Source organism: Rhinolophus sinicus, chromosome 3 (genome assembly GCF_057876585.1).
Source record: "Rhinolophus sinicus isolate RSI-liver-muscle chromosome 3, RSI-T2T, whole genome shotgun sequence".
NCBI lineage: Eukaryota > Metazoa > Chordata > Mammalia > Chiroptera > Rhinolophidae > Rhinolophus > Rhinolophus sinicus.
In genome coordinates, this window is record NC_142503.1 from 41,049,840 (window position 1) to 41,073,760 (window position 23,921).

The 23,921-nt window shown below is 35.8% G+C and overlaps 1 protein-coding gene and 1 pseudogene across 6 annotated transcripts in view; both read left to right on the forward strand.

The window, feature by feature from the left end:
* The window catches only part of RNF180 (ring finger protein 180), a 142,594-nt gene that overhangs the window by 78,977 nt on the left and 39,696 nt on the right, over window positions 1-23,921 (forward strand). The window lies entirely within an intron of this gene.
* LOC109453230 (nucleosome assembly protein 1-like 1 pseudogene) lies at window positions 20,862-23,271 on the forward strand (annotated as a pseudogene).

Here is a 23,921-nt window from a genome sequence, read left to right on the forward strand (position 1 = left end):
TAGCAATAAAAGATTTTATGGCTTGGGGACATCATAAAATCTGTGCCATTTTGCAACATGCTTTTGTAATGTGTTATGTTACAAAAAGCATTTAAGAAAATTTGAGCTGGAGGACAATGAATTTATAAATGCACTTATCAAATAAAACTAGGTTTCGTAATGACACAGTCATAAAGCAAGCCATAGTAAAAGTACAGGGCAGTCTCTGAAGATTATCCATTCTTTTTAGATAATCTTTTTGTTTGGATATTGTATACCATAATGAACTTAGCTAATTATAGAGTATGGCAAGCTTCAAGCAAATTGCATAAAACAAACTGCCTAAGAAAATGTATAGAACAATAGTGAAGAAAACTTTGATTCCCATGTTTTTCTCCAGCCATTAATATATGTCCTCTCCTAGATGCACAGGTTCATAAGGGAAAGTAATTTGGTAAATAAATACACCTGAGCCATCTGAAATGATACCTGATATTTGGTCTTTGGGGAGGGCGGACCTACGCTGTCAGAAGTCAGCTCCATTTGTTCCTTATTACATTTTTGCCATAAATAAATCATGTTTTCCACATTTCTAAAGAAAGATCACATGGCTTTGAACTAAATTTTTAAAAACACTTATCAAACAAATAAAATCAGCCATCAGGTGAATTATGGATCCTTATTTTTTTAATCCTTAAGCCATTTATCTAAAAAGTGAACAAAAAAATGTTTGACAATGGATAAAGCTTCAAAATTCTTGGTATATTTTATTCCTTTAGCATTTACTGAGTCCTTCATGTGTGAAAGACACTCTCCTCAGGGCTACAGACATAGGTAAAGAAAAAGACCTAGTGCTAACCCTAGTTTTATTTGATAAGTGCATTGGGAGCTCGCAGTCTAGCTGAGATGGATATAAAGGCAGTGATGACATTATAATGTTGGCAAGCGCCAATAAAGCAGTGTGCACAGGATGGTGGAGGAACTCTGCACAGGAAACGTGAGGGGTTGAAGAGATTTCCTCCTGGGAATCCTTGCATGAAATCTTGTGTGACAGCCAGTCAAAAGTTGAGTAGGAGAGCACATGGCCTATTCAGGTACTAATTACAAGAACACGGTAACATTGGTAGAAGGATAAATACGGGGACATTGCTGACCGGAATCTATAGTAGATGGAAAAGGATGTAGAGGCCAGAACTAAAAGACCATTTTATGCCTTGCTCAGAAATTTTAAACAAGATTAAGAGTGATCTGGTTGTGTTTTTTAAGCCAGTGTAGCAGAAGTGTAGAGGGTGAATGGGAGAAGGGATGTAGATAAGATTTAGATGGTAGTCAGAGAAACTAGTTAGGAAGTTATTATAGAAATTCTGGTAAGAGAGGTTAAAATGACATTGGAGATTGACAAATTTGAGAGAGACTAAGTCCCAACAGGATTTGGGAACTAATTAGATGTGATGGTAAAAGAAGAAAAATTAAGGGTTTTTTTGGTCAATGAATTGAGGATGTTATTCTTTTGAATTATATATAAAGGTTAAGGAGCAAGTTTGGGAGGAAAGTGAGGTAAGAAATGGGTAGACATATTGAGACTGACATGTTTGTGGAATATATAGGCAGATATATTCAACAGTTGTTTATATATATGGTTATACAAGGTCTGACAATTAATTTTGCGAACTCATCCTAGAAAAAGTGCTACATACCTCATTACTGAATATCACTGTGGTCACCTTCAAAGTACTCCCCTTGGGAAGCTATGCACTGACACCAGTGCCTAGTTCACCCTTCAAAGCAATTTTGGAACTCTCTTTCTGGAATGGCTATCAGAGCTGTTGTCATATTACCTACCCTTGATGTCCTGAATGTCATCAAAATATCTTTCTTTCAATATTTTCTTTAGCTTCAGGTAAAGAAAGAAGTCACTGGGGGCCAGATCAGGTGAGTAGGGAGGGTGTTCCAATACAGTTATTTGTTTACTGGCTAAAAACTCCCTCACAGACAGTGCCGTGTGAGCTGGTGCATTGTCGTGATGCAAGAGCCATAAATTGTTGGCGAAATGTTCAGGTCGTCTAACTTTTTCACGCAGCCTTTTCAGCACTTCCAAATAGTAAACTTGGTTAACTGTCCAGTTGGTACAAATTCATAATGAGTAATCCTTCTGACATCAAAAGAGTTTAGCAACATCGATGCAACAAGTTGGTGAACTTAATTGACCAACCTCATATGTGCTTCTTTATTAAGGTATAAAATAACAGGATCTAGCAGTAAGTCTAATTGTTACTATAAAGTTATCACAGTGTTAGTGACACTTGGCCGTATCTGCTATAATCGTAATGTCATATGAAAATATCTGATTTCTATTGGTGACAAAGTCACAGGTACTACTAATATTGCTGAGGTTTTCCTCCTACGTACATCATTGAAGACACTGTATAAATTTCAAATTGAAGTTAGAGAAAAATAGATACGAAATTCATTTTCCCATCTTAGTTCATAGACACCTCCACACCCACACATTCTATCCATGGATCACAGTTTAAGAAACTTGGTTACAAATACTGTTTACCATAAATTTATCTACTTTATTGGTTTTTGATGTTGATTCATTTAAGTTCACAAGTTGATTAAGCTGGAGTTCAAATTGTGCCTTTACTTTACCTAACATTATTTTGCACAGTTCTTACCTTATTTTGAGTTTTATTACACAATAGACAAAACATCTGAGTTTTTATAACTTAATAGGTTTAATTCTAACTATAATACTACTTTTTAGAGCTTAACCTATTCCAACCACATTATAAATTAGGATGCAGTGAAATATTTGTATTCAAGTCTTTGCTCCTTTTTTTAGTACACATGACATTCCACCTTTTTCCCCCACTTTTTTTCCTTTCCTATTATAAATTTGCAAATAGGTAAAGAGACTTTGCACAGAAGGGGCACAAACCTATCTATATATGCTCTGTTGACGTTTCAACATTAACATTCTGATACTGTCATCTAAGTGAATTTTTAACTTTTAAAATCAAACTATATCTTATACAAGAAGGGCATACCAAAGTAAGATTTTGAACTATTCAACTTCTGGGACCCATCTGATTTAATTCCCAAAGAACTAGTACATTCCAATTTCCTTCCTACCTAAGAAAAATGTATTATCTGCTGTGGCCCATTTTTCCACAATGATAACAGCGGAAAGCTTGGTCCAGCTCCTTGTCCTCGGATGTTTGGACAACAGCCTTGGGGCAGGTGTCCTGCCTTTAATCCCTCTTAACTTCTTTTAGTTATATGCAGAGCTGCTGCCTCTTCCTTAAACACTCCTCTTTATCATGGGAGCCATTCCCTGAAACCTATGCTGATTCACACACAGCATCAAAATCCTCTATCAGGGAACCCCCAAATCACATTTATCTTTTATTACTTCCTCTAATGTTGCTACCATTTGTTGCATACCTACATCCAAATTGCTAATTCCCATGTTCACAGCCTTGCTCATACCATTCTTATCTCTCATGTGCCCTTTCTCTCTTTTCTTTAATAGTTGATATCTTTCACTTCCTTTGAGACAACCCATCCAATGACACATTGTTAAATTAATTACATTCTACTCTAGTCACTATTTGCAACTGCCTTTACTGTTGTTAATGCTGTCTTCGTTTATGTATTCTCTTCATTGAAAATTATCACACCTGTCTGTCATAATTTTTAAGAGGAAATGCGTGATGGTTTTGTTCCCCCTAAAATGTCCCCTGTGATAGGTTGTCATTGCCAGCAGCAGCCCCTGTGTGGCAAATTTGAGGTACGTCTTCACTGTTTCCCTGTGCCTCGTACAGCCCGGCAGTCTCTTTTTAGTATGCCTGTGTGCCCAGGTTTAAAAGCCTGAAAGCTATTTGTTTGTTCCTTTCTAAGTAGAAGTGAAAATGATTTTTAAAAAACCTTACTGAAGGCCCTGATGTTTTCATCTGAGATAATTTGTTCTTCTAATAAGCCACTGTTCATCTAATCTGTGGGACATCAGAGAAAATCACATGTACCTTTGGAAGTTGTGATTAGTGCCAATATTTCACCTCAGTCTTTATTTTCTATCTTCAAAATTTATTTTTTAAATAAAGCTGATTTTCCAATGGAGCAAGAACGGTTTCAGCATATACGTATGTGAAGTAATGACCTACTTTTAAAACTTCAGCTTGGAACTTAGAGGTACCCATCAATTTTCAGTTATTGCAGGCACTCACTGCCTGGCTAAAAGCCATGAGCCAGGTAAACCGAGCCCACCATAATGCATGCTGATAAGAGTGTCTTCCTCTCTCACCGCTCCTTTCCTATATAGCCACAACAACAAAAGACTCTGTTAGTGTTTTGTTTTTTGTTGTTGTTTTTCTTGTTTTTAAGGAACTACTGTATTTCACAGAAAGACATAAAAAGATGTCTTTAGAATAAATAGGTAAACCACTCTATTTGTTTTGTTTATATTTATCCCATTTTGGAGAAGAGTATTGTATTGATAACCAGCCCTGTCCAAATGAAGAGAAATTAAATGGTGGGCTTCAGTAGTACCACCAAAGAAGTATCAGTCTATATCCTTCTCTCTTCTATTGGACAGTAAATAGCTAGGCAAGGAAAAGGGAACTTTACTGAGTAAATGCACTATTCACTTCCCTGTATACCCATGTAACCAGTAAGCAAATTACTGCAAAATAGTCCTGCCTTTCTTCCCTAGGAATTTGAGGTCAGAGTCTGTATTATATGTGTGGAATGTACCCATGGCCTTAAAGGAGTTACTTATTTAATATGCTCTGTGTCAGGCTTTTATTGGGCACTTTATGTGTATGATCTCATTTAATTTTTTCAATGAAACTATGAGGTAAGTGGTATTTTTCCCATTGTGCAGATGAGTAAACTGAGACTCGGAATTTAACAATAATCTGTCTAAGATTATAAAGTACATTAAATGGCAGAATTGGGAATTCAATTTATGCCTTTCTGGAGCATGCATTTTTAAGGATTTAAAACATTTACTTCTGTATCTTAAGTGTAATCAAATATTTAGGTGTCTTATTTTGCTTCTCCCAATTAGATTTGGAACTACTGAGGGATATAGTGTAGAAATCTTATTTATACTAAAAATTTATCTGAAGGTAAATTCAGATGATTTTAATAAAAATAGGAAGAGCATAATGTGTGACCATATATAATTGATGTATTTTTATCATGTGCCAGTGAGATACCAAGTAATAGATATTTTCAACTGACTTTTTTAAATTTAATTTTTTTTCTTTGATCCCTACTAGAATTGAAAGAGACAAAACAATATTGGGCAATAAAATAATTTGAAGGAATCAGATATTTCATGTGCTTGGTCTTTAACATCTGTGCATTAATCTGAAATAAAGAGTAAATCGATGAATTAATAACTAGAAATTAAACAAGAAATCTACTGCTGGGTGTAAATCAGATTATTGGGTTAAGTCATTCATGAAAATAAATCACAAAATGTAAGGTGTATGAATACGTGCCATTGGTATTTTATGCAATTTTAACTATACTGAGCCCTCCATTTAATGTTAAACATTTGATGTAATAAATATGTATGTTACTTTTGAATATTCCAATTAATACACGTCACTTTTATTTATATATGTATTTTCTTTGGTTTCTGTGACCAACGTATGAAAAGTAATTACTTCATTGCACTGGTTACTGCTGTTAATCATTCATTTAATAAACACTTAAGTGCTTACTATGTTTAAGGACTTATGCTAAGAAACATAACATCATGGTGAGAAAAGACAGGCACGGTTCTTTCCTTTGTGGAAGTTATAATTTAGTGGAGGAGACACATAAATCAATGTAAAATTACATTGCAATAAATTCTAAGGTGAGATTCAGAGTACTCTGAGAATTACATAATGCTGTGTTAAGAATTACATTTTCATAACTGGATGTTTAGGGCTTGGGTGCCAGGATTTTTCTTTCCTTTTCAGAAGCTGCCCAATGGGAATACATTATAAAGAAGTTTAGGAATATTAAAAGGGACTTTATGCATCACCATAGAAAAAGTACAGTGGAGGTTTAGTAACATATCTTCAAAAATTAATGACAATGCAGTATAAGATCCGATTTCATCTTCCACTGATTTCAGCATTTAAAATACAGTGCACTGAAACAGGGTTTCTCAGCCTTGTCACTTTTGACATTTTGGACTGGATAGTTCTGGTAGGAGGGGCTGCCTGTGCATGAGGGGCTGCCTTTCGCAGCATTCCTGGCCTCTACACACTAGATGTATAAGCACTGGTAACACTCATACAACTACACCCCAGTCATTCAGTCATGACAACAAAAAATGTTTGCAGGTTTTGCCCAATGTCCCCTTTGGACAAAGTCACCCCAGTTCAGAACCACTGCTTTCAGGAATATGTTGTATCCATTATGAAGGTTAGAAAAGAATACAGGTTTGCAAAATGTTCACAGTGGGGCAATGTGTATACCATAATCTTATTTATGTAAAAAAAACAAAAAACAAAAAACAAAATTCACACACACCAAAAACAAAATTCAAATAATATATAAAATATTAGCAATGGTTATTTTGATTATCAGGATAAAGTGTGATTTGGGTTTTATTTCCTTTGTTTTTTTTCTGGCATTTATTACCTTTTTAATCAGAGCAATAATGTACTCTATATACTATTCAGCCATTTAACAGAAGATACAAGGTCTTAGTCTGGTCAGGCTGCTGTAACAAAAATACCATAGACAGGTAGATTAAGCAAACATATTTCTCACAGTTCTGGAGCCTGGGAAGTCCAAGACCAAAGCACTGGCAGATTCAATGTCTGGTGAGAGCTTCCTGATTCATAGATGGCCATCTTCTCACTGTGTCCTCACGTGTTGGAAGAGGCAAAGGAGCTCTCTGGGGCCTCTTTTATATGGGCACTAATTCCATTCATGAGGGCTTTACGCTCCTGCCTTAAGCACCTCCCAAAGGCCCCACTTTCAAATACCATCACATTGTGGGTAAGAATTTCAATATATAAATTTAGGGGAACACAAACATTCAGTCCCTAATATACAATAATTTTCACAGCTAGGACAACATTTAAAATTTTAATTTAGGATATTATACACAGCATCATGCTTGAAAGGCTGAAGTATGTATTATATATGTGAACTGAATTTTTATTGAAATCAATGGAACTGGAAATAGCATATGCCTAATACTTTCTTTGTTTATGTAACTACCAGTATAAGGATGGTTATAAAAACTTGAAGCACTATTTTGGATGACTAGATTGTTCTCCTTTCTGCCTGTTACAGTTACTTATCAAAAGAGCTTGCTTTTTACCAGAGATGAGGTTAAAACTAGGACATCACACAGTGGATACAATGGAGTGAATAAACTGTGAGTTCCCTTAGTCATGTGTTGCTGACTATCCTAAAAAGACATAATGTGTGTCTAAAGATTATTTCTATTCTCCTTAGGACTTTGTTTTATCTTAAAAAATAATAAGCTATTAGTTGGTAATTTAGAGCAGCAATTCTCAGGTGTATTTTTTTTTTTTTTTTCCTTACTATGTCAGAAATAAAGGAGAATTTCCTACACATTCTCAGGAACGTCTCCAGTTTTACACCTAACTTCCCAACTCCCCATCTTAATCATTCCCCTTTTCTACGAATCAAGAAAGAAATTCAGAATGCAAATAGAAATTCAGAATGCAAATAGATTTAGAGTGTAGGGATAATAAAGTAGAATAGATTAGAAATAAGGAACTTTGAAACTAAATTATTTGCAAACATTGGTAATTTATTAAACGCATTTTATTATTTTATCTCTGATATTGAGTGGCTACTACGAGTACATAACAGGCAATGTATTAGGTACAGAGCTTCAAGTCTAGTGGGAGTGGCACACATAAATTAAGCTCGTGTGCACAAATATGTAAAATTCAAACTATGATAAATGCTATAAAGGAGAAGTATGTGTTGCTATGATAGCATGTAAGTGGGGAACATATTTTTAAAAGTCACAGAAGGTTTCCTGAAATAGTGTCTTTGTAGCCAAGAGTAGGAGTTAACTAGGTAAAGAGATATGAGGGCCCAACATTCCAGATAAACGAACTAACATGTGCCAAGATCTGTATCCTGAAAGAGAATAGTACATTTAAGGAAGTAAAAAGACAGGCTAGAGCTCAGAGGGCAATAGCCTAGCTGGTGATAGATGAAGTTGGTGAGATTACAGTGGAGCTGAAGGGACCATATAGATATTGGTTCTTTAGCCTGAGAGCAATTGGAAGGCCCTGAAGGCTTTTTAACCACGGAGTAGCAGTTTGAAAGAATTATTTTTGGCAAAGTGTGCAAAAATTGATAGATGCCAAAAAGGATGCAAGGACCGGTTAGTAGTTCATTGAAGTGTAGTCCAGGTGAAGAGAGAGTGGTAGTTGTAAAGATAGAAAGGTAGGAATGGATTCAAGAGAAATTCAAGGCCTAGAATAAACAGGATTTACTGATAGATTGGCAAGAAATATCAAGGAAAACACCTAGAATACCAGCTTGTGGAACTGGGTGGATTCAGCAGGTTAAAGAAAATTAGACCTGGCTTAGTTATGGAGAGAAGATTGTAAGTGCAGTTTGCAGCATGTTGAATTGAGATGCCGTTAGGAAACATCACAACAAAAATACCAAATAGACACTCATATAGTTTTGGAATTCAAAAGCAAGGCTATGGCTGGAGTTATAAATCTGGAAGTCATCTGTATATAGGTATGAGCAGAAGCTCTAGGTCCACACTGCCCAGGGAAATTGTATACATTGAGAAGAAAAGCCAAGAAAGCTGTTCAGGGGTAAGTGTTAAGAAACTCCAACTTGATAGGAGGTAAAAGGAGGATGCACTTGAGCAGCAAGCAAGAAGGTAAGAAAAAAAAAATGCTGTATCATAAAAATCAAGAGAAATATATAGTAACAAAGATTAAAAAACATTTAAGTGTTTAAGAAGGGAATGATCAACATTGTCAAATGTCGAGGCATATCAGAGAGCCAGTGACTTAATAAAAGTTAGTCAGAAAAAATAAATAGTTTCCACAGATTTGACACTGGAGTTGGGAACTGCTTATCTAGAAGAGTATCATGCAGTTTAATTATTAGCGAAACATATCGAGTATTATTTGAAAGAAATTTTTAGAGAAGCCTTGGTTTTAGTGCTGAATAAGGTGATTTTCTAAAATTCCTTATATCCCTATTCTATGTTTAGAAGGATTCAAGGAAATCTCTACCTATCTCTCTAAGATAAGCTGAGAATCTTTTCTTTTTCCTGAGATATAATTAACATATATTGTACATGTTCACAGTATAAATTTGATTAAGTTTGACATGTATACCACACAGATCTAACCACCATAATAATGATAATGAACATACCCAATCCCCCCATGTGTTCTTTCTCGCCTCTTTGTAGTTGCTTCCCACGGCCCTTGCATGTCTCAGCACTCATCTGCTTGTTTTCTCTCACTATAGATTGGTTTGCATTTTCTAGAATTTTCTATAAATAGAATTGTATAGTATTGTACTTGTTTTTTTTGTTGTTGTTCATCTTTCGCTTAGCATAATTATAAAGAGGAAGTTAACATTGGTACAATATTATTAACTAAAGTATAGAAAATTTCCCCAATTTTTGTAGTGATGTTCTTTTTCTCTTCTAGTTATTTTAGTCTCTTTCATTCTGTAACACTTCCTCAGTTTTTTCTTGTCTTTTATGGCCTTGATCCTTTTGAAGAGTACTGATCAGTTATTTTTTAGACTCTATCAGCTTGGGTTTATTTGTTTATCTTGTGAATGGAATGCGCTTATATATTTTTGACAAAAATACCACAAAAATGCTGTGTCCTCAAGTGTATCATATCAAAGAGTTCATGTTCATATATATTATTATTGGTGATGTGTACCTTGGTTACTTGGTTAGTTGGTGTCTGGCAGGTTTCTCCACTGTGAAGTTACTGTCTTTCCTTTGTAGTTAAAAAGTAAATTGGGGGAGATACTGTACATAACCTGTTTCTCCTGAAACATTTGCTCACTGATTTTAGCATCCAACAGAATAGAGTCTGGAAATACAGAAGTCAAATGGAAAGTACAAAGTCAACTCAAAGGAGAGAGGATCACTTTTCAACAAAAGGTGCTGAAACATTATGAAGTAAAAGAACTTGATCCATACTTTGTGCCATATAAAAATATTAATTCACAAGGTAGTATAGGCCTGTATGTAAAACCTGATCCATAAAAGTTCAGGAATATAGGAGAAAGGCTTTTGTGTCCTTAGGCTAGGCAAAGCATTTTTAGATAAGACAAAAAAAAAAAAAAAGATTCCCAAAGGAAAAATAATTAAAATTGACACATTAGTCCTTATAAAATTAAGTGTTTCTCTTCAAAAGATACTGCTAAAAATGAATAGAAAGATATGTGACAGACTGGAAAAAAATATTTACAAATCATGCATTTGCATCAATGATGTGTATCTAGGACATACAAGGAATTCTTAAAACTCAGAAAGAAAATAAACCACCAAATTTTAAAAGTAGGTAAAAAATTCAAACAAAATAACTGCAGTATTGGATTTTTGACGTATAAGTAGTTATAAAATCATATTAACATAGTAACTGGATAAGCTAAGAATCTTAACGATTCATTGTTCCATCTGTTTCCTTTAGTGATGTTTTCCAGTTTCCGGAATCTATCTTCTTTAACCTGGCTTTTTTATATTTACAGTCTCCTTGTATTTTTTCCAAATTCACTTTTTGTTTTTATTATATTATTATTATCTCCTCTTCTTGCTTTATAAACTGTAGTCCCCTTTTAAAATCTTTTGGCACACTTATTTTAAAATTTCTTACGTATTTTTTCAGTTATATGTAGTTCTTCGAAAGTGAATGCTTCCATTCATCTACTTACATTTTTTTCACTGGCAGTGTGTTTTCTGCCATATTTTGTAATTTCTGACTGTGAGCTTCTCTTCTGTTTATGTTTGAATCTCAGGTGAGCTGAATTGTGGAGGAATAGGGGCCGGTTTTGTGTTTGACTTTGCTATGGTCTTAGGGCTTTCCCTAATGCGGGACTTATTTTCATGGTACTCTTTCTATTCCGGGGTTCCAAGCTTCTTGGAGTGCTAATTCAGACCTCACACCCTCAATTAGTGCAGGTTTGGAGTGTTGGTTTCCTTCCTGTCCAGAGTAGCTGGCTTCTGTACCATATTCCTCAAACCAAACAGCCTTTCTAGCTTGCAGCTATACATAGAGCCTAGAGTTTTGACTCATAACCTATGTCCACAATATACATACGAGATAGTTGAACATTTTATGTGGCATTTTTATTGAATTAGCACTTGAGGGAGGCTTACTGCATTGGCTTGGTTCCCCCATACTGACCAGAAGTGGTTTTTGGCAATATAAAAAACTTGTCCAGTTGTTTCTTAAAATATGTTTTCAGTGACTGATATGGAAGCTAACATATGTTAGAAATCCAAAACTGTCAAATTTGGAATATGCATTTATGCAAATTTGAAGCCATATTCTGAGACTAGAAATGCAGATTCTTATGACACAACAATGACATTTATAAAAATTTACATTTTTTAAGAATCAGAAATGAAATGAATTTTGTAACATACATGTCCATATATTTAAAGTAACTTCCATATGCCGTTTCTTAATCACTGGTATTTTCTGATAACCTTAATATCTAAACTTTTTCCCTGACTAGTGTGGACTTTGTGTCAGACATAAAAGTACAATAGAATAAGAGTTAGAGAAAGGTAGGCATATTTCAAGTTTATGTGAAGGGTTTAAAAGATATAATGAAAAGACGGGAGAGGGAAGATTTTGTTCTAAGAATGAATCATAGTCCACAAAGTCAGTCATTCAGGAAATATAATTTTTAACTAAAAGTTATTTGTATATAATAAGTCCATAATGGATATTGTTGAAAGAATGAATGAATGATTGAGTGAATTTAATTTGTATTTCTAGCCCTCTTTCTACTGGAGGCTAGAACCTAAATTGTAATCAGTACAGAGCTTTCTCTTTTCCTTTCCTCCTAGGTGTGGGTTCTAAGTTTGTTGGGCCTTCCAATTGTCAGTGTGTTAGTAGGGGGGATGGATATTTGGCCTGGTTGATGCCTACTGAGGTATCTACATGGTCACTTTACTTTCTCCCTGTATTGACTGAAAGATCTTTACGGTCCACTCAGTGCCAAATCAGTGTTGTCTTCTGCTGTTCCCTTACTGTGGTAAGGATGAGAGAATTCTGAGACCTTGCTTCCTCTTTAGACTTTATTCTGTTGTGGGCTTTCCTGCTGTGCAAACCCAAAACCTGATGGAATTTTCTGTCCTGTTCATCATCCTCCCACAGTTTGAAGCTCAGGCGAATATGTTTCAGAGTGCTTTGTCAGAGATCCACCAGATTCCTGCCCCAATCCCATAGAATCTTTATGTGGTGTGTGTTGAACATAAGGGGAGAGAGATAGGAGGGAAAGCATCTTTCAAATCTCTCGTTTATGTTCAGAATCATATATAGGCTTTTGCAAGTCAAATGCCAAAAATGTAATAATTTCTTTGTTATGTACATACCGCTGTGTCACCCATTCCTTCAGGCAATAAAACATTATCTATTTCTGCCTGAATGGAGAAGGGTCATGAATAACCAGAACTGGGAACAACAACAACAACAAAAACCCACATTGGTTAATATAGAAATGTTTTTGTGCTTCAAAGAAACAAAAGAATATAAAGAAGAAAAGAATAAGGCAGGAAAAGATACTCAAGAGGTTTAGTAAAGAAGAGAGAAGATTAACAGACCTCTTTACTCTCTAAAGTAATGTGTGATATGCTGATTTAGGAAAAGCTGGACTGAGTGGAGCTGGAACTGATTGCCAGCTGTAAGGATTGTCGCTAGAGGCAGAAAATGGCTTTTGTTATAGACCTGTGTTCTCTCTTTATGGTAGTCCAATGAGAATTCTCATCAGCCTGCAGGTGACTTCTTTTAAAAAACCTTCAAAAGTAATAGGGGAATGCAAATCAAAATAATGTGAACTTAAGAGATATGATTTTAATATTTTAATGCTTACAAGGAAAAAATCAAAATTATTCATTGTAAAATCAATATCTCCTTCTCCACTCAAATGAAAATTTGCTCCTGCTGATTTGGGTTTCAAAAATACCTGAAATTCCCGGCACAACCACTCTGGTTCAACCCATTGGCACCCCATTTCTTAATTACTGACTCTTTCTGCCACTTAGCACTCACAGTCTTGAAAATACCCCTCTTCACATTTTTCTTCTTTTTTAAAGGACGAGTGGATGTGTTCACTGCAGCGTCCCTAGTGCCTTGCGTACCCCTGCTATGGACTGGATTGTGCCCCTCCCCCAAATTGATATGTTGAAACTCAAACCCCAATGTGACTGTATTTGGAGATAGGGTTTTTAGGAGGTAATTGAGGTTAAAGAGGTCATATGGGTTGGGGGTTGATTCCGTAGGATTGCTGGCCTTGTAAGAAAAGGGAGAGAGAGAGAGATCTGTTTTGATAGGCACAGAGGAAAGGTCATGTGATCACACAGAGAGAAGGTGGCCCTCTGCATGTCAGGAAGAGAACCCTCAGCACAACCCAACCATATTTGGCAACCTGATCATGGATTCGCAGTCTCCAGAACTGTGAAAAGTAAATGTCTGTTCTTTTTGCTGTCCAGTCTATGGTATTTTGTTATTATATCCTGAGCAGACTAAGAAAATCTCCAAGTCCTGAAATACTGCTTATTAACTCCCTCAATAAATATTTGTTGATTGTGGCGGAAATCAGCAGTGCTGTATTACATTCAGTAACATAATGAAGCTTCTCAGGCTGGCAAAGTAATGGCTTTGCTGATCATACAGTCTCTGTCACAACTCCTTACTTCAGCCATGGTAGCACAAAAGCAGCCGTACACAGTACATGGACAAAGGAGCGTGGCTGTGTTCCAACAAAATTTTATTTTCAAAAACAGGCAGCAGGCTGTAGTTGGCCCATAGGCTATAGATTGTGCATTCCTGATCAATAGCAACCGACCCACCTTAGCTCTCCAAGGAAAATTTTCTGTTCCTTATTAGAAAAACTTGTCTAGTCAAACTGACAGGTGCGTCATCCACGCACTCCATGATTTTCCCATGTTATCCCGGTAGCTCAAATTTCCTCTCCACTTCCTTCCTTGATTTCAATTTCTATTCTTCCCTCCTGGTCCAGAAATTAAGAAAAAATAAAGCATAGTCCATGCCCATAAGGGTCTTGTAAATGTACTGGAGGGGGACGTATGTAGACAATCAATATAGGTATTGCAGAAGATGTAAAAAGAATAGCAGGGGCATGAGGTGGGAGGCGTAACATTTCATGGAGGGTAGAGTAATTAAAGGAGAGTGATCAGGCCTCATAGAGGAAATGGTAAGATGCAAGATGGAACAGTACAAGAAATGAGACAAGAGACTGGGAGGAGAAGTAAGTCTGTAGAGAATTGGGGGTCGGGGAAGGCAAGCAATAAAGGAGAGAAAAGCTGAACTGTGAAAGCGGATACGAGATCACTTTAATTATGTAAAATGCGTGTATATCTAGGTTAAAAAAATAAAAGATAGATCAATATCTACGAACTTGCATAGATATTCATGGCATGTTGGTAAGTGAAAAAACTGTCAGCAGAGTATTTATGTGCACATGTGTGTCTATATTTTGTGTGAGCCTAGAGATGGTATGAAAGGATTCCCCAATGTTAACTCACAGATGATTGCATGTGGAAGATAGGGAATGGACAGGTGGAATGGAATATGGTTATTATGATTTTAGCTGTAAATAAAAACTTGACTGACAGGAGAACTGTTTATTTTTCTCATAAAATAAGTCTAGAGATAGTTTCTGCAATCAAGGATGCAGACTCTGTCTCCACTTTCCTTCTCTTCTCATGCATTTTGTCTCATGTTGCAAGATGGCTGACACATCCAAATTTCAAGATCATTATTTTCAAGAAAAAGAAAAGGATAAGGTCAGCTGTTTCTACCCTTTTCATTGGGAAATCCAAAGCTTTCCCAGCAGCTGTCAGCATACTTTCTTTATGTCTCATTGGCCAAAGTAAGGCCAACTCTAACTATAAGAAAGCTTTGGTAAATAACTAGTTAGGCTTTCTGGGTTACATAACAGATAATGGTTCTTGTAAAGGAAGAAAGGGTTAGAAAAAATATTGGGTTATCCAACCAATAGTGTCTACCACGATTTGCTTAATTACGTTGTGTTGTTTCATTTGTTACCATAAGCATGTGTTACTTTTTAATTAGAAAATAAAGCTCCAAATTCAGACTTGGTACCAGCCAACCAGCTGACCTCTCAACCTAAAAGTGTCACATTTGTGAGCATTATAGCATCACAGGAAAAAAGTAGAGAAGGAGATGGTGGCAGGACCTGGCATTTTAAACTGTAACCTCATCCACCAGTTAGTAACATGATTTGGTCAGTTGCCTATAAGTTGATTTACCTGAATTGTAAATCCTTTACCTGAGACTGGATGGAGGTTTCTCTGGACTGAAAAAGAGGGTGAAAAATCTTCCTTCCCTCAAAGAGACACAAGCAATGTATTCCATATTCCATTCAGAAAGATTTGTCTCATAGCAGTATAGAGCATGAACTGTAGAGATTGTGAAAGAGGAGATTGTCTAAGTCCACACAAGAGATGATGAGGGCTGAACTGAGGCAGTGACAATGGGAAGAAATACAATGGGGAGTACAATACAGAGCTATGAAGCAAATGGAATATGTATGAGTTGATTGCTGGTGAGATGTAGAAAGTGAAGATAAAGGAAAATCTAAAATGATGGCTAAATTTATTTCTTGGATGAATAACAATTGGATTGTGGTAACAGTTACTAAGATTTTGGATGAGGTGCAGGTTTAAGGGTAAAGTTAAACTACCTTTCAACACATTGTGTTTCCCTGTGCCTGGGTGACAATTCCACAGACAGATGGATACCTACCTAATAGATTAATGGATATCCATAGATTAACGGATTGGGGGTTCAGGAGAGTTATCTGGGCTAATGCTAGAGATTATTGAGTCATCGTCACAACAGGCAGTAGCTAAAACTATATAGGAATGAAAGATGAGATTGTTGAAGGAGAATATGTACTGTTAGAAAAGCAAAACGTCCAAGGCTGGCCACTACAGAATACCAGCATTTAGCGGGTGGCCAAAGAAGAAAAGCCAGGAAAAGAAACAGGGTTAGAAATTCAAAGGAAACTCCATTCAAGTGGCATTCTTGAAAAGGACAATTTTAAGAGAAGAAATTGGCCGACAATGTTAAATGCTGCAGTATTGTTGAGTACAATGACCGCTAAAAATGCTGTTCTGGATGTGGCATTTGGGTCATAGATGACTTTTGGCTAGAGCAGTTTTAAGTGGGTAATGGGAAATAATAGACAGAAATGATATTCCTTTCTTTCCAGTAACTTGATTCTGAAGAGGAGAGAAGTGATTGTAGTTAGATGAAAATGTAGCATCCAAAGAGAGGTTTTTTTCTTTAGGTTTTAATAGAAGATATTTGTACATGTGCATCTCTTTTAGGGAAGAACATGTCGAGAGAGGATAATCTTAATTTTGTTTTTTTATTGAGGTATAATTAACATATATTATTAGTTTCAGGTGTACAACATGATTATAAATTTGTCTGTATAGTTCAAGATGATTACAATAGTCTAACATCTGTCACCGTATATAGTTACAAAATAATTTTTTCTTGTTATGAGGACTTCTAAAATGTATTCTCTTAGTACCTTCCAAATATGCAATACAGTATTATTAACTGTAGTCACCATGCTGTACATTACATCCCCATGACTTAGTTATTGTATAACTGGAAGTTTGTTCCTTTTGATCCACCTTATCCTGTTTCTCCCACCCTTTCTTCCCCCACGTCTGGTGACTACCAACCTGTATCTATGAGTTTGGTTTATTGTTGTTGCTGTTGCTACTGTTTTTAAAATTCCACATGTAAGTGAGTTTGTAAGGTATCTGTGTCAGACTTATTTCACTTAGCATAATGCCCTCAGGGCCCATCCATATTGTCTCAATGGCAAGATTTCATTCTTTTTTTTTATGACTGGATTCCATTGTATGTCACATTTTCTTTATCCATTAATGGATACTTAGGTTGTTTCCATATCTTGGCTATTGAAAATAATGCTGCAATGAATATGGAGTTGCAGATATCTTTTGAATTAGTGGTTTTGTTTTCTTTGAATAAATACTTGCAAGTGGAATTGCTGTATCTTAGGATAGTTCTATTTTTAATATTATCTTTTAGAAACCTCCATACTATTTTCCATAGTGGCTATACCAAGTTACATTCCCACCAATAGTGAGGTTCCCTTTTCTCCATATCCTCACTAACACTTGTTATTTTTTATTTTTTTGATAATAACTATTCTAACAGGTATGAGGTAAAATCTCGTTGTTTTGATTTGCATTTCCCTGATTAGTGATGTTGAACATCTTTTCATGTACCTTTTGGCCATCAATATGTCGTCTTTAAAAAATGTCTATTCAGATCCTCAGACCATTTTTTTAATCGGATTTTTTTTGCTATTGTATGCATTCTTCATGTTGTTTGAATATTGTATGAGTTCTTTATATTTTTTGGATATTAGCCCCTTATCAGATACATGATTTGCAAATATTTTCTCCCATTCAGTAAGTTGCCTATTTATTTCATTGATGATTTCATTTGCTATGCAGAAGCTTTTTAAATTTGATGTATTAATTTTGTTTCTTAAAAAAAATTAAAGATTGTTGATACATAGAAAAAACACTAGGCATATATATATATGAATATTTAAACATACATACATTTGTATATATACTTAAATAATATTAGGATTATTCTGGCTAATGGATGGCTTTCATTTTACTTTGTATTTTTCTATATTTCTTAATTTTGCACAGTAGATATTTTTTGAGAATCTAAACATATTTGAGACTATTTAGAATTATCGATATTCTTGCTATATTGTGTTAATGATTTAATGAAGAATTGACTGGGTCCTTTTTTTCCCAATATCTCACTTAAAATAGGATCTGTCTTCTAGTGACACGTAATCTATCTTCTATGGTTTATTCATTTAACCAACATTTATTTGGTTCCTACTACATGTCAGGTACTGTTCTTGGCACTTGGGGTCACATCAGTGAGTAAAACAGACAACATTTCTTGCCCTCATGTCTCTTACATTCCGGTAGAGAGGACAAACAATAAGCATAATAAGTAAAATTATATGTAATATTAGAAGTTGATAAATGTCATGGAAAAAGTAGAACAAAGTGGAACTGTCAGAAGGTGGGGGAAGTAGGTTGTGATATTAAATAGGGGTGGTTAAGGTAGATCTTACTGAGAATTAAGAATTGATCAAAGACTTAAAGGAGGTGAGAAACCCATCTGCAAAAAGCATTCTAGATAGAACAGTAAAGGTAAAAGTTGTAAGACAGGAGTGCACATCTCAGATAAGAATAGGACCAACAAGAAGGTCATTGTGGCTGGAGTGCAGTGAGAGGTAGATAGTCATAGGAGGGGAGGTCAGGGAAGTAAGGATGGTTGGGAAGGATTATGCAGGACCTAGAATCCATGTAAAGACTGTAGTTTTAAGTCTGCATGGTTTTGTAAGCCTTGTTGATTTGAGCAATTTGTGATATGATGTGATATTTTAAAACAAGCCATCTAGTTTCCGAGTTAAGAATATACTATGGGGAAAATGGAGGGAGAAAAGAGAGAAGGTATAATCAGGGAGACCTGTAAGGAGGCTGTTGCAGCAATCTAGGAAAAAGATGACTATGTCTTGGACTAGAATGATGAATGTGCATTGCATGAAAAATATAGAAAAAACTGATAGAGAAGAAATTTGTGATTGAAAGTGCAGTATTAAATTTCATGGATGCAGCACAGAGAAGTGGTTCAGAGTTTGGGCTGTGCAGTCAAGCAGAGCTGTGGCTTAAATAAGTTATCATGACTTTAACCTTACTCAATCACTCTGAGCCTCAGTTTCCTAATCTGTACAATGGGGAGTGTCTTAGCCTGTGAGGGTTGCTATAACAAAATACCATACATAGACTTGGTGGCTTAAAAAACATGTATTTCTCACAGTAAGGAGGAGTAAGGGGGGGAGAGAGAGAGAGAGAGAGAGAGAGAGAGAGAGAGAGAGAGAGAGAGAGAATGAATCTCAGTCGTCCTCTTCTTATAAGGGCACAAATCCCTTCATGAGGGTCCCACACTCATGATCTCATCTAATTACCTCCCAAAGGCCCCCACCTCTATATACCATAACATTGAGTGTTAGGGCTTCAACATATGAATTTTGAGGACCACAAATTTCAGCCCATAACAGGCAAGATAATAGTTGTTATGAGAATTAAATGTGTTGTTCTATATAAAAGCATTTAGCACTGTGCCTAGCATATAGTAAGTACTAAATAAATGTTATTGTTGCATAGTAGCTGTTTATTCTTTTGACTCAGAGGAAAATTTGCCATATTTCCTGAATTTTTAAGACATCATGATTGACAATCAAATTAATCAGTAAAGTCTTTGGGGTGAGGTGGGAAGAATTTTAAATGAAAGACATATATCTGGTTAAAATTACATAACAGTTTCAGAAATGTTAAAATGATAGAAGAAAAAAAATCACAATCAAAGATATATGTAGTCACACTTTTTTACTTTGTAATCCTATATGATGTAAACATAGGCAATGTAAATTATTGCCTGACCCAGCTTTGCCCACCTCAGCTTCACATTGTATCTCAACCAATCCTGCCTCAGCTTGTTAACTTTGAGGTACCAGAGGGTTGGTCAGAAATTGTCCTGCTGCCAAGTACAGCCTGTGCCTTCTGTTGAGCTGGCCCAGCCTATGGGCTTTTATATTTCTACTCGTTTCCATTTGGACTGGAGCTCCGATTCACTTGACTGGCATCTTAATAATTTTGTAGCCCTCTGTTCTCCCTTCCTTCTGCCTGTTACACCCTTTTACCTTGCTCCTGTGTTGTCTGGGGGCTTACATCAAATACACAGACTCCCTGAAATGCCATAACTCTCATCACTGCCATAGAACTTTTGTAGCCAGTCCCTATTTTTCATATCTAGCCCTTTGATTGTCGATGATTGAAATGACAGCAAAGGATTTGGAATAGCACATAAACATAGTTGATAAAGCAGTGGCAAGTTTTGAGAGGATTGACTCCAATTTTGAAAGAAGTTCTATGGGTAAAATGCTATCAAACAGCATGACATGTATCTACCATTATAGCATCCTAGAGAACAATTTTACCACCCTAAAAATTCTCTGTACTCTGCCTGTTCATGCCTCCCTCTCCTCTATCCCTGGCAACCAGTGATCTTTTTACTGTCTCCATAGTTTTGCCTTTTCCAGAAAGCCATACAGTTGAAATCAGAGGATGTAGCCTTTTTGATTAACTTTTTTGACTTCGTAAAATGCATTTGGTCATGGTATGTAATTCTTTTTATGCATTGTCGTGTTCAATTTGCTAATATTTTTCTAGTTTTCTAGTTTTATTATTTTAATAGTAATTTGAAGTGTCTGTAAAGATATGCATTGTTTAATTTTTTTTTTTAAAGCAACAAAACATTACTAGTACCCATGCTATTCGCCCAACCAAAATGTTTCTCTCTTTTCCAAATATAAACATGATGCTGGATTTTATGTTAATAATTCTCTTATTCTTCTTTATAATATTATGAATTGTGTAGGTTTCCTTAAATAATATACTGTTCAGTTTTGAATATTTTCTTAATATATGCATCCTCTTATAACTTCTTCACAAAAAGAACTGGATCTTCAATTAGCTAATATTTTGTTGAGAATTTTTGCATTATGTTATAAGGGACATTGATCAATAGTTTTCTTATAACATATGTGTCTGATTTGGGTATTAAGGTAATGCTGGCCTCATAGAATGAGTTAGGACGTATTCCTTCTGCTTCTATCTTCTCAAAGAGATTGTAGAGAATTGGTATAATTTCTCCCTTAAATATTTGATAGAATTCACCAGTGATCCCATCTGGGCCTGTTGCTTTCCATTTTGAAAAGTAACTAATTATTGATTTAATTTATTTCAAATGTAAGAAGAAGGCATTAGGTTGGTGGCAAGAAAGAGGTCCTGGTCGACTTGGGAAATGCTGCTGAAAGCATTCTGGATTTGGCTATACCAGAAGTTATTAATGACTTGTACAAGAGTAGTTTCTGCAGAGTAAGAACAGAAGCCAGGGTAGAAAGAGTAGAAGAATGGATAGGAGGTGAGGAAGCAGAAATTGCACGTAATATGATCAAATCTCTTGTGAAGTTTTGCTATGAAATGGAATAGAGGAATGTAACATGAGCTGGAGAGGTCTGGTGTTTTTATGGTTTTGTTTTGATGTGACAGACATTAGAGCATGTCATGTATATTAATAGAAATGGGTTAGTTCAGAAAAAGGAGTGAAATAATAAAGGTGGAGACAAAATATTCATTCAAATATAAGTTGACTTCTACCAAAATAATTTTTGAAAATTTTTAATAAATGGAGAGATAAACCTAGCTCATGTATTTTAAAATTCTATTTGTAAAGATTTCTAGCTCTTCCTAAATTTACCACAAGTTCAACGCAGTTCCAATAAGAATTCTGACTTTTTTAAAAAAGAACTTGAGCTTTTCCAGTGCCATCTGCCCGCAGAGCCGCCTCCCGCTGCTCCCACTGCTGCCCTGAGTCACTGCCTGCACAGCTCCAGTTGCCTGGCTCCCCATGCGAAGAACAGATATTTGGAGTTCTTACAACATGGCAGACAGTGACAGCAACGAACAGTCTGCACTTGACCAAGGTTTGCATGATATTGAAGACATAGAATAAGAAGAAACTGGTGAAGAAACAAAAATCAAAGCACATCAACTAACTATTCAGATGATGTAAAATCCTCAGATGCTTGCAGCCTTCCAAGAAAAAGTTGATGGTCTCATAGAAACACCAACAGGATGTGTTGAAAGCTTGCCTAGGGAAGTCAAAAGACGAGTGAATGCTCTCCAAAGCCTTCAAGTTAGGTGCGCACAGACAGAAGCCAAGTTCTATGAGGAAGTTCATGCTGCTGGAAGAAAGTGTGCTGTTCTCTGTCAGCCTTTATTTGATGGGCAATTCGAGATCATTAATGTAATTTATGAACCTACGGAAGAAGAATATGAATGGAAACCAGATGAGGAAGATGAAATTTCGGAGGAGATGAAAGAAAAGGCCAAGATTGAAGATGAGAAAAAGGATGAAGGAAAAGACCCCAGGGGAATTCCTGAACTTTGGTTGACAATTTTTCAGAATGTTGACTTGCTCAGTGATATGGTCCAGGAACATGACCAATCTATTCTGTAGCACTTGGAAGGTATTAAAGTGAAGTTCTCAGATGCCGGCCAGCCTATGAGTTTTATCTTAGACCCCAATAAATATTTAACAAAGACACATAGGATGAAGTCAGAACCAGGTGATTCTGATCCCTTTCTTTTGATGGACGAGAAATTAAGATTGTGTGGGGTGCCAAATAGATTGGATAAAAGGAAAGAATGTCACTTTGAAAACCATTAAAATGCAGAAACATAGGGGACATAGGACAGTTCATATTGTGACCAAAACAGTTTCCAGTGCCTCTTTCTTTAATTTTTTTGCCCCTCCTGAAGTTCCTGAGAGTGGAGACCTGGGGGACGCTGCGGAAGCTATCCTCGCTGCAGACGTTGAAATTGGTCACATTTTACGTGTGTGTATAATCCCAAGATCAGTGTTATACTTTACTGGAGAAGTTATTGAATATGACGGTGGTGATTGTGATGAAGAAGGTAAAGAATTGGGTGAGGAAGTGGGAAAAGAGGAGGGAAATGTTCCGGATTATGACCCAAAGAAGGATCAAGGCCCAGCAGAAGTGCAAGCAGCAGTGAAGCTGGATGTGAGTGGCCTCGAGCATAACCTGCACTGTAATAGCCTAAATACAACTATTACTTCCTCACAGCCATGTTTTTGCGTTTTTTTGGTAGACTCAGTAATTTTTTTAAAGGAAAGGAATTGATATTTTAAAGACCAGTTTGTTCTACCTAGCATTTTAACTTTAGTTTTTCTGCCAGATGTGTTGAATGCAGAAATTCATTCATTGCTACACAGTTTGGTTCCTCTGGAGTGTTTTTATCATGTAACTATTAGATTACAGCTATTAAAATAAACAGAACTGTTAAATGAAACAGATTTTTTTGTTTTGCGAATTTTTTTCCTGAAGAACCAAAGTGCTTTTTCAGCTGGTAGTTAAATGAGTTTAAGTTTGCTTTCACTAGCTTCACCTTTCATTACTTTGTTTTAGAAATGCAGTGTTTATACTGAGACAATTCATCATTTTAAAAAAGAAAAACAAAATTTCTCAAGACAAGTATATGGTTAAGAATTTTCAGTAAGACCACACCCATTAACTTAGATTGTTAATGGACTTTTGTATTTTAGGTGACATAGTTAAATATAAAGAACCCTAACTCAATAGTATGGTTATTGGTTACCACTGGGAGATAAATAAAACCTAGAATTTTCAGAAGTTAAGCTTCATTATTTTAACTGTACTTTTAAACTCAACCTCCATTAACTAAGCATCTTTTCTTTGTGGTAGGGTATGCCTTCTGCTTCCCTGCCAAGAATGAATTTTCATCATTTGACAAGCCTATTTCAAGTTTTTTTGTTTGTTTGTTTCCTTGTTTTTTGTTTTTGCAGCCTAAAGTAAAAATATCAAATGTAATTTTAGTTCTCACAGCATAATGTCTTTTTCTTTTTAATTAAAGTTTATTGGAGTGACAATTAGTATAGTTACATAAGTTTCAGGTGTACAATTCTGTATTACATCATCTA